At 45.6% G+C, this 12,667-nt stretch overlaps 1 protein-coding gene across 1 annotated transcript in view; it reads left to right on the forward strand.

Moving 5' to 3' along the window:
* The window catches only part of MYOF (myoferlin), a 386,224-nt gene that overhangs the window by 50,031 nt on the left and 323,526 nt on the right, over positions 1-12,667 (forward strand).

Here is a 12,667-nt window from a genome sequence, read left to right on the forward strand (position 1 = left end):
TGAACACTAGGCTGGGTGCATTTTTATTGCTTCAGCCCCTGAGTTTGCTTCTGTTTTTGTTTTATGTATTGTGGATTTAGTTCATGCCTTTTCATTGGTAGCTCAAGGTGAGTTACATTCAGGTGCATTAGTAAATATATAAACCTCAGATTAGATTAGAAAGGCATCCTGCCCTTTTCATGAATGTTCTCCTATTTTGTGCTAAAGGAAAATTATGTGGAAAATTAGTGTATTTTATCTCGTCTATTGCTATGTTAATGTTTGTATATGGCATTCCTTAGACATAGTCCAACCCAAAGTGGTTTACAGAACATGAGAAGAATAAAGTAAATTGCAATATGTCAGAAAAACAATATCAAAACACAATTCAAATAAATTTAATTCAGTTCCTAAAACTGAAAAAAAAAGAACATGCAACACCTATTAGTGGTACATAGAATAAAATGTGGGCACTGAAGGTTTTGTGTCGTTGCACTGGCCTGTGTTTTCAAAACAATGGTTGAGCAGATGGGCAACCAAAATGATAAAGGGGATGGAACAACTCCCCTGTGAGGAAAGGCTGAAGAGGTTAGGGCTGTTCAGCTTGGAGAAGAGACGGCTGAGGGGGATATGATAGAGGTCTTTAAGATCATGAGAGGTCTTGAACGAGTAGATGTGACTCGGTTATTTACACTTTCGAATAATAGAAGGACTAGGGGGCATTCCATGAAGTTAGCAAGTAGCACATTTAAGACTAATCTGAGAAAATTCTTTTTCACTCAACGCACAGTAAAGCTCTGGAATTTGTTGCCAGAGGATGTGGTTAGTGCAATTAGTGTAGCTGGGTTCAAAAAAGGTTTGGATAATTTCTTGGAGGAGAAGTCCATTAATGGCTATTAATCAATTATACTTGGGGAATAGCCACTGCTATTAATTGCATCAGTAGCATGGGTTCTTCTTAGTGTTTGGGTAATTGTCAGGTTCTTGTGGCCTGGTTTTGGCCTCTGTTGGAAACAGGATGCTGGGCTTGATGGACACTTGGTCTGACCCAGCATGGCAACTTCTTATGTTGTAGTGCAGTTTCCCAACCCTCTTCTGGAGGCACACCTAATCGGTCTGCTGTCAGGATATTTGTAATGAATATGCATATATAAATTTGCATAGATTGAAGACCTAATGTATACAAATCTCTCTTGTACATATTAATCATGGTAATCCTAAAAACTTGACTGGCTAGGTGTGCCCCCAGGAGAGGCTTGGGAAACACTGGTGTAGTGGACCAAGCTTTAGAGGTGTATCTCAGTGGCTTGAACGACTTCCTCTGACTGGCTATCTTCCACCTGAGGTGAACCCAAACCCTAGAAAAGGATTCAGCCCGCACTTAGAATTTGTGTTTCCAATAATACCAAATGTTATTAAACATAAAATGGAGGTATTCAAGTATTTCTATAGGCTTCTACATTAAAGGATTTCACAGTCAGTACCAAAACAAGACACTTTAGCACAGGGATGAGCTCCTCTGTTCAGGTTTTCAGAATATGCATGAGAGACTCACATAAACACAGTCTTCTCAAATATATGTATATTTTTTTTCATGTTTATTAATGAGTGATATCTTGAAAATCCAGTTGGTTAGTGGGTTTTGAGGACTGGAGTTTTCTACCCTTGCTTTAGCAAAAGAACAAATTCCTCAGCATAGGAATTTATTTCTGACCAAATTCAATCACTTATTCAATTGTGAGACTGAGGTAAATGAATCTTTAAAGATAGTCTATTCTTTTAGGTTTTGTCCCAATGATTCCTTCTAGGGGTTCAGCCAAACAAAGCTAGGTCTCTTGCCTAGGAGTAGAGTATAAGAGTATTTTTACTCTTTCTCTGTAAAAATGTGTTGCATCCACTGGTTTCTGCAGCAGGGATCAAAATACACAGTAAACATGCAAAAGCTGGCAAAAGACTGTCCCATACTGCAAACAAAAAGGAAAACGTTACTCAAAAGGAAAAAGTATTACCGCTGTTTCTCTCAAAACTTTTACAATAGAAACATGTCTCAAAAATGTTTTATATAATTGTGTTCTCACAGGGCAAGCAGGATGGTAGTCCTCACATATGGGTGACATCACAGGATGGAGCCCAATCACGGAACACTTCTGTCAAAGTTTCCAGAACTTTGACTGGCCCCTACTGGGCATGCCCAGCATGGCACTAACCCTGCAGCCAGCAGGGGTCCCCCTTCAGTCTTCTTTTTTCTGCGCAGCAATGGCCTCGCGGTTAAGGAGCTCTGCAGAGATTCCTGACAGGAATTTTCTTCATGGAATTAATAGAAATAAATTTATCCCACAGGGTTCCCTCCTTTAACTTTTCCAAGCCGCAGAACTCCGGTAAGTTTTTTACCCATTTTCCGTCGATTACCGTCGAGTTTGGCCCTCGCGGCCTACTGGCTGTCGACCATACCGCGGCTCAAATTTTTTCATGGCCATGGTGTCGGGGTTCCGTTGGTGCCCGGACTGTAATTGCACCATGTCCATCACAGACCCCCACAAAGTCTGTGTAATGTGGCTCGAAAGTGAGCACGATGTCCTGACCTGCACCAAATGTGCCCTAATGACACCAAAAGGTCACAAGGCCAGAATGGAGAAGATGGAACTTCTCTTCCACGCTCAAACCCCGACTCCGTCCATTGAATTAATGTCAGAACCGGCACCGTCAACTTCGCGCCAGTATCAACCACCGGCCGGTGACTGTCCGGCATCGATGACATCTCGGCCCTCAAACTCTCTAATCCCCCTCAGGACCGAGGGGATCATAGAGAGAAACATCACCATCGCCATCGCCATTGAAAGTCTTGGACCATTGAGGGAGCGAAATCATCGACCTCGCCATCGTCCGAGCCGCTGTCGAAGAAACCCCGTCCAGAAAAGGCACCGACCTGTTCGGCGACCGGGTCACCGAGGCAACCCTGACCCGAAAGGGTATCGGGAGCTGCGACTCCGCCTTTAACGGTGGTCCCTCCGGCTATGCCTCTGCCTCCTTCTTCTGTTCCGGAGCCGGGGCTGCTTGCTCCAGGTCTCCGAGAAGAACTGGACCGGATGGTTCAGGATGCCATCGACAAGGCGATGCAACGACTCCAGGTTCCTCCGGCACAGACACCAGTACCGATTGTGGAACCGACCACCGACCCGATTCCGGCAGCGTTGGCACCGCTGCTGTCCAGGATGGAAGCGCTCATTGCCGCTTTTCCACCGATGGACCCCGAGTCACCGATGGCTCCGGTGCCCACCCTGCTTATTCTGTCATCGGGAGGAGAAACACCGTTCTGCATCCCTCCATCAGGAGTTCTGCCTCAGCCATCGATGCCAATATGTCCATTGCCACCGGTCCAACCATCGGTACTGATACGCCCCTCGGCGTCACTGAGCCATCCATCGATGCCCTCTATGCCTTTATCGGTGCCTCCAATTATTCCTAGAGAGGCAGGTGCTGATCCCTATAATACCTGAACTGATGATTCCTCGCCAGACACAGATGATTTGCCTTCACCACCTTCACCCTCTGAAAGTAGAAAACGTTTTCTTCCAGAGGACCTTTCCTTTATAAATTTTGTGAAGGAGATGTCTGAATTGGTTCCCTTCCAATTACAGACTGAACAGGACAATAGGCATCAAATGATGGAGTTGCTACAATTCCTGGATGTTCCCAAGGAAATAAGCCCCATCCCTATCCAATAGGTTCTTCTGGATCTCCTCAAAAAGAACTGGGAACATCCTGGCTCCATTGCTCCAGTCCACAGGAAATCTGACACTACCTATTTGGTGCCGTCAGCTCCAGGTTTTCAGAAACCTCAACTGGATCACCAATCTGTAGTGGTAGAATCTGCACAGAAAAGAGCAAGGAGATCAAAACCTCATACTTCTTTTCCCCCTGGCAAGGAACAGAAGTTTCTAGATGTCATTGGTCGCCGTGTCTTCCCGAGATCAATGCTCATCTCCCGAATTGCCGTTTATCAGCTCTATATGACCCAATATAATAGGGTCATCTTTAAGCAGATATAAGGCTTGACAGACTCCCTGCCTCAGCAATTTCAAGATCAGCTCCAAACCCTAGTAAATAAGGGTTTTGAGGCAGGCAAGCATGAGATCAGATCATCTTATGATATCTTTGACCTGCTACTAGGGTATCTGCTACGGCTATTTTGGCAAGAAGATGGGCCTGACTCAAGTCTTCTGACCTTCGCCCTGAGGTACAAGATGGGTTATCCAACCTGCCCTGTGTAGTAGATAATCTGTTTGGTGAACAGATTCAACGGACAGTGGCGGAACTCAAGGACCATCATGAGACCCTAAGATAGCTCTCTTTGATGCCTTCTGAATACTCCTCGAAACAGTTATTCCAGAAGAACTCTTAAGAAGTTGTTCTTCCGCCCGAAGAAATCCTAACCGCCACCAGCTAGAACTCGTTCTACGAGACCGTTTCATAAAGCCCAGTCTCGTCAGATATGTGAACAAAAACAGCAAGCAGCTCCTCAACCAGGTCCTGCTTCCGGTTTTTGACTTCTGCATAGAGAGCAGCAGCCAGATTCCATTGCCTCACATACCTATGGGAGGTCAATTTGTGCCATTTCAACAACAGGTGGTACTCAATCACCTCAGACCAGTGGGTCCTGGCAATCATCACTCAGGGTTATCAACTGAACTTGCTCTTCATTCTACTGGACTCCCCACCTCTACCGACGTGGAGAACTTCCGATCACTCCATCCTTCTGGAACAGGAGATCTCCCTCCTCCTCCAGTTCAAGGCAATAGAACCAGTACCCTGCTCTCAGTACGGACTAGGGTTCTATTCCCGGTACTTTCTAATCCCCCAAAAAATCGGGAGACATTTGACCAATTCTGGACCTACGTGTCCTCAACAAGTACTTCCAGCGAGAGAAGTTCAAGATGGTAACCTTGGGCTCACTTCTTCCTCTTCTGCAAAGAGGAGACTGGCTCTGCTCTCTCGACCTCCAGGACGCATACATGCATATTGTGATAACCTCATCTCATCACAAATACCTGAGGTACTTCCTTTCGGCCTCGTGTCTGCACCAGAAGTCTTAACAAAATGTCTCATAGTGGTTGTAGCCTTCCTCAGAACCCAAGGTGTTCACATCTACCCCTATCTAGATGATTGGTTAATCAGGGCCCCCACTCAGCAAGCTGCCCTGTCGTCCTTGCCCACTCTAATTTCACTAGGATTTCTTGTCAACTACGACAAATCCTACTTAGTCCCATTTCAAACCTCATCGTTCATTGGGGCAGACTTGGACACCTTACAGGCAAAGGCCTTTCTCCCTCAACAGTGAGCTCTCACTCTCGTGTCTCTCGCACACCAGCTGCAGTCTCTGCACTCCATGACTGCACGCCACTTTCTCATCCTCCTGGGACACATGGCATCCTCAGTCCAGGTCACACCAATGGCCCGCTTGGCCATGAGAGTCATGCAGTGGACTCTAAGGTCACAATGGACTCAAAGCATTCAGCCCCTGTCGACCATTGTCCATGTAACTGACTCATTCCGTCAGTCTCTTGCCTGGTGGACAAATCAGATCAATCTCCTCCAAGGCTTGCCCTTTCAGGCTCCAGACCCTCAAATAATGCTTACCATCTATGCTTCCAACCTCGGATGGGAAGCCCACATGGCAGATCTGCAGACACAAGGATCTTGGTCTCCAGAGGAAGCCAAACACTAAATAAATTTCCTGGAGCTTCGAGAAATCAGATATGCTCTCAGGGTCTTTCAGGATCGCCTCTCCAATCAAGTCATCCTGATCCAGACGGATAACAAGGTAGCTATGTGGTACATCAAGCAGGGAGGGATGGGCTCCTACCTTCTGTATCAGGAAGCTGCACAGATTTGGGCGGAAGCCCTCTCCCACTCGATGTACCTCAGGGCCACCTACTTGCTGAGAGTGGACAATGTGTTGGCAGACAAGCTGAGTCGCACCTTTCAACCGCACGAGTGGTCTCTCAACCCCTCGGTAGCGAACTCCATCTTCCAACAATGGGGTTATCCTCAAATAGACCTCTTTGCGTCTCTTCAAAACCGCAAAGTAGAGAACCCCTGCTCTCTCATTCGCAGTAAACACTCTCAGCCCAGAGACGCATTCTCCCTCTCGTGGACAACTGGTCTGCTCTCTGCTTTCCCTCCACTTCATCTTCTCTCGAAGACTCTTGTGAAGTTACGTCTGGAAAAGGGAACCATGATCCTGATAGCACCTCACTGGCCACGCCAAGTGTGGTTTCCAATACTTCAGGATCTCTCCATCCGCAGGCACATTCCTTTAGGAAAGGGCCCGCTTCTGATCACTCAAAACACCTGGTGCCTGTGCCACCCCAATCTTCAAGCCTTGTCCCTGATGGCAAGGATGTTGAAAGGTTAATCCATCAGCCACTTAACCTTTCTGAACCAGTTTCCCGTATCTTGATTGCTTCACGGAATCCTTCCACGAGAAAATCGTATTCTTACAAATGGAACAGGTTTACGTCATGGTGCTCTTCTCAATCCCTTGACCCCTTTACCTGTCCAATCACGAAGTTTCTGGACTATCTGGCACTTGTCAGAGTCAGGTCTAAAAACTTCTTCCACCAGAATGCATGTCAGTGCGGTAGCCGCCTTCCATAAGGGTGTCGGGGATGTTCCTATATCAGTACATCCCCTTGTAACATGTTTTCTGAAAGGCTTGCTTCACCTCAAGCCGCCTCTGCGTCCTCCGGCCCCTTCTTGGGACCTCAACCTGGTTTTGGATCGGCTCATGAAACCACCATTCGAGCCTCTTCACTCCTGTGTTCTTCGCTATCTCACATGGAAAGTGATTTTCCTTCTGGTAATCACTTCGGCTCGCAGAGTTAGTGAATTACAGGCTCTAGTTACCTATCCGCCTTACACTAAACTTCTGCAGGACCGGGCAGTACTCCGCACTCACCCTAAATTCTTACCTAAGGTAGTTTCGGATTTTCATCTAAATCAATCCATCATACTACCTATCTTTTTTTCCCAGGCCCCATTCCAATCCAGTAGAGCAGGCTTTGCATATCTTTGACTGTAAACGGGCTCTAGCGTTCTACCTAGACCACAGCTGCCCACAGGAAAAGCACTCAATTATTTGTCTCTTTCAATTCCACCAAACTGGGGCAGCCTGTGGGTAAACAGACTCTCTCCTCCTGGTTAGCGGACTGCATATCCTTTTGCTATCAGCAAGCAGGCATTCCACTTCAAGACCGTGTTAAGGCACACTCTGTTAGGGCCAAGGCGACTTCAGTAGCACGCCTCCGATCGATGCCGCTTCCTGACATTTGCATTACTGCCACCTGGAGTTCTCTCCATACCTTTACAGCCCACTATTGCTTGAAGAAAGCCGGAAGACAAGATTCCATCTTCGGCCAGTCTGTCTTGCACAACCTATTTACAATGTAATGTACCAACACCCTTCTGCCTGCCCAGTGGGGTTCAGGATGCCCTCTACCAAATTCCACCCCAGTTGTTGTGCATGTGGCACGTCTTTGGGTACATTTGGTGCATGGTCGGACATCCTCAGCTCGGTACTCACCCATAAGTGAGGACTACCATCCTGCTTGTCCTGTGAGAAAGCAAATGTTGCTTACCTGTAACAGGTGTTCTCACAGGACAGCAGGATGTTAGTCCTCATGAAACTCGTCCGCCACCCCGCGGTGTTGGGTTCATAACGTTTTCTTATTTTGTTTTTGGCATTACCTGTAGCTTTTTAACAAGACTGAAGGGAGACCCCTGCTGGCTGCAGGGTTACTGCCATGCTTCGCATGCCCAGTAGGGGCCAGTCAAAGTTCTGGAAACTTTGACAGAAGTTTTCCATGATTGGGTTCCATCCTGTGATGTCACCCATATGTGAGGACTAACATCCTGCTGTCCTGTGAGAACACTTGTTACAGGTAAGCAACATTTGCTTTATAGCTGAAGCCGCATCAGCAAGCCAGACGAAGTCCCTTGTATTCAACAAGGGCTTCTGGTCTATTCAATCATTTGCGGTTTCATGTTGTACTTATTTTCAAATTGTTCAAAAATGAATTCCAATATGATTACACTTGTTGAATAAACTGTTGGTGTGTGACTCAAAAATACTCAAAATGAGCCCGACAACAGCCGAAGTTTCGCATCAATAAATGCTTCCTCAGGAGCCATAGTGAGTATGATAAAGTTAAATGTTTTTTGCAAACAGTTCTGATTGACTTCCGCTTCCAAGCACTACAAGAAACCAAATCAACGTTCGTATCAGTATATTTACAGCAACGCATATTGAATACAGTTGTACTTAGCTTTAGGTCGATAAGACCGTCAGTTTTCTCAGGACTGGTGTCTCTAAACTTCTTTATCCAGAACAGAGACCTCCTTCAAAGGAGGGATTTAAATATTAGCTGAAAACGCCGCCAGATGATCGGATAACTATCAGCTGTAGATGCCGACCGAAGACATCAAGAGATGTAATGACATCATTGCTCTGTTGGCGAAAAAACTTTTTTTTTTTTTTTTTTTAGACTGTCCCAGCAAGAGAGGCCCACACATTCTGCAAGTCTCACATTTTATATCAAATGTTCTATGACATTTGGCTTAAAGATACAATTACATATGCATATATCTTTCCATGAAAAATATCACTTGCAACTATATTAGGATGCTGAATAGATCATTGGCTCTCAAACCACCTTCTATATAATCATCAGTCAACCTTAGTCAAACATTTTATGATGCAAATAAAAGTGGAACTTATTTTGATGACAAAAAGTGACTCCTTGGCATTATAACAATATGTCCCTCTGAACACAGGTCTGAGTTTCGAACATAAGTTCTGCCTCAGGGGAGTTTTTATTTGCCCTATTGGCCAAACTTCTTCATTTTAAAAAAACTAAAACAAATATATTTTTCAATTGGAACTAGCCAACAGACCCACAAAACATATATTTTACAAGCTGAACCACAAACCTTCAAATTCAGTGTCTTCCATACTTCTCTGTATTTCATCAAACCAGAAATGGCTTTCTCTTACAACTTCTGCTTATATACTGATGTTCTTACTTGTTGCATAATAACCGTAGCTATTAAATTCTGAAAGTGACTGCTGTTTATAAAGGCCACATACAAAATTGTGTTTAAAGAACTGATTACCATTACTTTTAAGTATTGAGTCCATACAGGAACATAGTCTGTAGTTTGGGGCTAATTTGAGCTACTTTGCATCATCCAATTGACTGACTGATTCCACCTTTTCTTGATGAATAAATAGGGCTGGATGTTAAGCTAGATTGATTCTGCTCCTATATGTGAGTCTCTTGTACCTTGCATATCACAGAGAAATGAGAAAACCTTGGAAAGTGCTCATTGGTCTTCTTGCTGGGGATAGGGCTATAAACACTGGTTATGCTCTGCTTGGCTTATAATCGGGTCGATCCTGTAAGGCCGCGGTAATAACAGTGCGGCAGTGTCAGGCGCACCCTTCCTCCCCGCACGCACAGTTCTCTTCACTAACTCCCCGATACTCTCCTCTAATCGCATGCAAATGCATGCCGCGGCTTTAAAGCGGTAGGGAAGGGTTATGCCCGCGTAACCCATTTTACTGTATAGGCGCTTAATACAGCGCCTATACAGTAACCAGGGTGCGCTGGTACCTGTCATTTCAAATGTCATTTCAAATGACATTTGAAATGACAGGCACCATGAAGTGAAAAAAAAAAATACCAAAATATGTAAAAACCTGAGTGTTCAAAAAAAAATTTTTTTAAAATACCTGTCGGAGGGCCGCGTGGGTCCAGGCGGCTGGCGGGCGGCGGCGGGAGCGGGGTGGTCCCGTGTTTAATCTAGGCCGCGGGCGGGTGGGCACCTGTTCCAGGCGGCGGGGGCGGGTGGACACGCGTTAGTTCGAGACGGCCGGCGGGTGGTCGCGTGTTAAATCTAGGCCGGGTCGCACAGGCGCGCATTCATTCATCCAGGCGGAGGAGCCGGCGGCGAAAGCCGCCGGCTCCGCCTGAATGAATGCGCGCCTGTGCGACCCCTGCGATTCGGCGCTCAAGGCAGTCACAGCATTCATTCACTGCCGGTGGGGGCTGCCCCGGCAGCCCCCACCGGCAGTGAATGAATGCGCGCCTGTGCGGACCCGGCCTAGATTTAACACGTGACCACCCGCTGCCCACCGACCGTCTCGAACTAACGCGTGTCCCCCCGCCGCCGCTGCCGCCTGGAACAGGCGCCCACCCGCCCGCGGCCCTAGATTTAACACGCGACCACCCGGCTCCCGCCGCCGCCGCCCGCCGCCTGGACCCACGCGGCCCTCCGACAGGTATTTAAAAATTTTTATTTTTTTTTCTGACAGGTTTTATGTGTCCCACATCATTACATTTTCTCGATCATCTCTGTATCGCTTTTTTTTTTTATTGTGTTTTATTGTTTTTGAATGTCTTAAGCGGTGTCGATGGATTTGTTACTAGACTCACAGTCCTAACTCCTACTAGGGGGAGGCAGTAAACTAACACGTTACGGCCGCGGCAAAACAGTGCGTTACTAATGAGATAACCTGAGCGCGCGTTACGGTATCGGAGGGGAATAGCTAATTCGTTCATTTACATGCCGGGTGGGGAAGGGTTACACGTCTGTTTTAAGAAGCGCTACGGACGCACGAAACTGGAGACTGTATCGCTGGTTTGCCTTACGCGTCCGAATTGTGCGCAGCAAGCTCGTTACAGACGAGAAATCTTCAAATGAATGTTACTGTATTGAGCTGAATATGAGCAAATAAGTTTACTTGGTGCGGCTGGGTTTACTGGGTGTGATCTAAAAACATGTTTGTTGGCCTTCCCAGTTCTTGAGAGAAACAGAGCATTTTGTTGTAAGCCAGTGGTTTATTAAATTGTTCCTTTCCCTGCCTGAAATTAAATTTCAAAGGAGATAGCTCCTGGCCACTTTGTTAGCTACAGAGGAATGCAAATTCCAAATGTTGTTTGAAAGCAGCAGGAAGTCATTATCACTTCAGTATGGTGGTGATTACATACTCATTGGTCTCCCTGGAAACCAGTGATGTAGTATTGCTAGACTACATGGACACCAAGTGTACATTGCTGGACTGGTGAAGATATTAGAATTTGATAATTAATTCTTCTTAGTGTATGGAACACAATTTTAAATTCAAAATGACTTATCGTAGGCAGTACCTGCCGGATACTAATGAGACTTTTTAATTAAGTATAAAAGGTAATGATGCCTTTGAGAGAGAGAAAAGGGAGGGAGAGAGAGGCATGAGATGAAACATTATTATTTAAAACAAAGGTCTCTAACGGCCTTCCTGTGTTTTGTGCATATCTTGATAATTTTCTGCACTGCTAACTCTAGGGAGAGTATGACTCTGGGGGACGTGAGTGAGAAGAAGCTCGCATTCTCTGTTCTCCAGCAAGTCCTGGTCCAAGGCAAGAAGACTTCTGAGGGCGGTTGTCAGTTCGCAGATGGGGGCAGAGTGAGAGAAAGTCCTTCACTCCCTGTGACTGATTGTTCGCAGACTTTTTGTATTGGTGTGAAAGAGGAAGAGGGGCAGTCACCAGGGTGGAACCTGCTCTCACTGATACTTTCTCGCCTCCATTGCTGCTCTTCTGCTCTGACTAACAGCCCCGGCTGTGCCTGTCAGGAGACTTGGCTTTTGATGCAGTAGCTGGCAGACACAACTCTAGAATTTTTTTTCTTACCTGAGTTTTGCTGAAAGTTAGAACTTTGTAGGGGAGGGGGGGGGGGGTGGCTGTTTGCTGTTTCTGCTAAGTGTTTGTTGTTTTTCAACCCTATCCTGGAGGAATACCTAACAAGTCTGGTTTTCAGAGAATGAACAATGAATGCACGAGAGATGGAGACTTAATATGTACAGATATATTTTGTGCATATTCAGTACGGATATCCTGAAACTCAGACTGGGTAGGTATGCCTCCAGCACAGGGTTGACTATATTATTTACATGAGCCTATATCAAAGCATATAGCAATCTGACATATGCTCAGAGCATGTGAACTGCTTTGTAAGCCCACACGTGAGATATCTAAGCCAAATGCTATTGGAACATAAACACTGATGCAACATAACTCTTTAAAAACACCATTGGGAGATATCACAAGTCATACCCTGCTGGGGGTCAGGCATGTCTGGTATAGTTTGGAACAGGTAGATTTTTTTTGTAATTTCTTGCCAAAAAAAAAAAAAAAGAAAATGCTTTCAGCTAAGTAGAATGTGGATTGAAATTCATGATCTTATTTTGGTGGCATCTGCTACTGTTTATAATCCAAAAATCCCAGAAGTGTGCAGGCTTCATTGCTGAGTCCTAAAGTGTTCCTGTCATGAGACCACCTCCAGTTTTCTGTTTGGCGTGGTAAGTGAAGACAGTATTTTCTTCCCATTTTTCTTAGCTTATTTCTTTTCTCCTCTTGCTGTTCTTGGTTTTCTTTCATTTTTTTTTTAGTGTCTCCTTTTCACTTTTTCTCTTTTCCCCTTTCCTCTGCCCTCCTATCCTCTCGTTTGCTCTTTCCTCCCTCCCATCTTTTTTTCTTTCTCCTAGAACTGTGGTTGACTGCCTTTGTCTCCCCTTTTCTTGATCAGTGCTGCTTTTCTCCCTCATTCCAGTTCAACTCATTGGTGTTTGCATTTTTAGTAATCTTAG

This window comes from Rhinatrema bivittatum, chromosome 7 (assembly GCF_901001135.1).
Source record: "Rhinatrema bivittatum chromosome 7, aRhiBiv1.1, whole genome shotgun sequence".
NCBI classification, from domain to species: Eukaryota; Metazoa; Chordata; class Amphibia; order Gymnophiona; family Rhinatrematidae; genus Rhinatrema; species Rhinatrema bivittatum.